This window comes from Manacus vitellinus, unplaced genomic scaffold (assembly GCF_001715985.3).
Source record: "Manacus vitellinus isolate BGI_N305 unplaced genomic scaffold, ASM171598v3 scaffold_58_pilon, whole genome shotgun sequence".
Lineage (NCBI taxonomy): Eukaryota > Metazoa > Chordata > Aves > Passeriformes > Pipridae > Manacus > Manacus vitellinus.
The window spans coordinates 3,686,226-3,688,861 of record NW_021940671.1 but is presented as its reverse complement, the minus strand read 5'-3'; the positions used below and the strand labels follow the sequence as shown (position 1 = coordinate 3,688,861).

General features: G+C 53.5%; 1 protein-coding gene across 1 annotated transcript in view; it reads left to right on the top strand.

Moving 5' to 3' along the window:
* The window catches only part of KSR2 (kinase suppressor of ras 2), a 59,059-nt gene that overhangs the window by 34,182 nt on the left and 22,241 nt on the right, over window positions 1–2,636 (top strand). The gene's annotated exons all lie outside the window — the stretch shown is intronic.

Sequence of the window (2,636 nt, the reverse complement as noted above, 5' to 3'; positions counted from 1 at the left end):
CCTTCCTTCCTCCCTCCCTTCCTCCCTTCTTTCCCTACTTCCTTCCCTCCCCTGCATTCCTTTCTTCCCTCCTTCCTTCTTTCCTTTCTCCTTTTCTTCTCTCCTTTGCTTCTCTTCTTCCTTTTCCCCTTCCCTCCTTTTCTTCCCTCTTTCCCTCCTTCCTTCTTCCCTTTCCTTTCTTCCCTCCCCCACTTTCCTTCCTTCCCTCCTTCCTTCTTTCCTTTCTCCTTTTCTTCCCTCCTTTCCTTCCCTCCTTCTTTTTCTCATTTCCTCCTTCTCTTCCTCCTTTACTTCCCTTCTTCCTTTTCTCCTTCCTTCCTTTCCTTCCCTTCTTCCTTCTCCCCTTTCCTTTCTTCCCTCCCCCCTTTCCTTCCCCTCAGCTGCTCTTTGGGGTTTCTGAGGAACCACCAAGCCCTTCCCACCATCCTCTTCCTCCCCTTCCTCTGCCTTTGGGGACGGTGGGACCTGGCAGGGGACACTCTTGTTTTCCTGGGAACACCTTTGCATGAACAGCTCCTCTTGTTTTTATGGAAAAACCATAAAAACTGCACCAGCAGTTTCTTTTTAACCAGTAATAGGATCAGTAAAACAGAAACTAAATACAGACAAAGCTTCCTGTCCCTTGGAAAGGTTCTAAGATACCTTTTTTTTGAAAAAAACCTAGATTATCCTTCTGAACAGGAACTCTGTGGTGAGCTTAGAATTGATGAGTTTGTTGTGCCCAAACCTCTGGATTCCATTTCTGATGCTGTTTTTGCACATTGGCAATTCATTGTTCACTGTACCTTCCTTGGCCCCAGTGCAGTGACTTAGTCCTGGAAGGAACATTTTACCTGATTATTTGTGGGTTTTACCTGCACAAACCACATTGATTGATGAAGCAGAGGCACTCCCCTGCCACAGCAACGCGGGGGGGTTGTTGTCCCTTGGGAAAGGGACCTAAAAGGGGCTTTTCCAAGGGTTTCTTTGGAAAGCCAGCTGTTGGTTTTCCCTCCGGGCAAGGCGGTTCCAGCCTCTCCTGCTCGCTGGGTTTGGAGCCCAGGCAGAGTTTTGGGATAAGCCAGCCCCGGTGCAAACCCCACAGAGCTCCATCCCAACCCTGATCCCAACCCCATGAGGCTGCTGGGATGGTTCCTGCTCTTCCAGGAGGTGCTGTGATGGGATCAGAGGGTGGGGTTGGCTCCACGAGCTCACCCAGGGCATTGCTGCTGCTCAGGGACAGACAGGGACAGACAGCCTGACCCTCACTTCCCGCTCTCCATCCTGTGCCTCAGTGCATCCCACAGGGACTGAAGGTTTTACAAGCCAGACGTGGCTCCTGCTCCAAACAAAACCTCCCAGGGAACACGTGGCAGCTGCTGGGAGAGACTCCAAGCCAAGAGCTCCGAGGAGAGGGCGAGGTCCCCCTGGCTCTTGCTCCCCAGCTCAGAACCTCCTCCAGCTCCATATCCAGGCTGGGTTTCTGTCACCTTTCCCTCCCTGGATTTTTCCCTTGTTTGCTTTCCCAAAGTGTGGCCTTTCTGGCTCGTTTTGGGCTCTCCCAGCTGCTCTCCCTGCTCAGCTGTTGGCTGAGGGAGGGCTTTGCATCCAACTCCCCTCCCTGCCCATCCAGCCCCCTGGAACCTGCAGCTTTTCCTCCTCTCTGTCCTTCTCATCAGGGTGGGAAGCAGCACTGGGAAGGCTCCACTGGCCCCCCTGAGCACCAGTTTGCAGGTTGTGGGTGCCAGTGGGATGGGGCAGCTCCTTCCCCTCCCTTTCCTTCCTTCCTTCCTTCCCCCCTTTTCCTAATCCTCCTTTTCCTTTTCCCCTTCTCCTTGCCCCTGTTTCCTTCCCCCTCCTTTCTTCCTCTTCCTTTCTCCCCCATTTTCCTTTCTTCCTTCCTTCCTCCCTTCCTCCCCACTCCCTTCTTTCCTTACCTCCTTCCCTCCCCTGCTTTCCTTCCTTCCTCCCTCCCTCCTTTCCTTCCCTTCCTTCCTTCCTCCCTCCCTTCCTCCCTTCTTTCCTTACCTCCTTCCCTCCCCCACTTTCCTTCCTTCCCTCCTTCCTTCTTTCCTTGCTCCTTTTCTTCCCTCCTTTCCTTCCCTCCTTCCCTCCCTCCTTCCCTCACCTCCTTCCCTCCTTTCTTCTTTCCTTTCTCCTTTTCTTCCCTCCTTTCCTTCCCTCCTTCTTTTTCTCATTCCCTCCTTCTCTTCCTCCTTTGCTTCCCTTCTTCCTTTTCTCCTTCCTTCCTTTCCTTCCCTCCTTCCTTCTCCCCTTTCCTTCCTTCCTTCCCCCCTTTCCTTCCCCTCAGCTGCTCTTTGGGATCGCTGAGGAACCACCAAGCCCTTCCCACCATCCTCTTCCTCCCCTTCCTCTCCCTTTGGGGATGGTGGGACCTGGCAGGAGCTCTGCAGGCAGATGTTACTCCCAGAGATATCCAACTGCCTGCCTCAGATGTTATTCCCAGAGATATCAGCATCCCACAGGATCAGCATCTGTGTGGGAGTTCTGCCAGGCAGGGCAGGGGCACGTTTGTTTGTGGGAAGGAATCATGGAATGGTTTGGGCTGGAAGGGATCTTAAAGCTGATCTTATTGCCACGGGCAGGGACACCTCCCACCAGCCCAGGTTGCTCCAGCCTGGCCTTGGACACTCCCA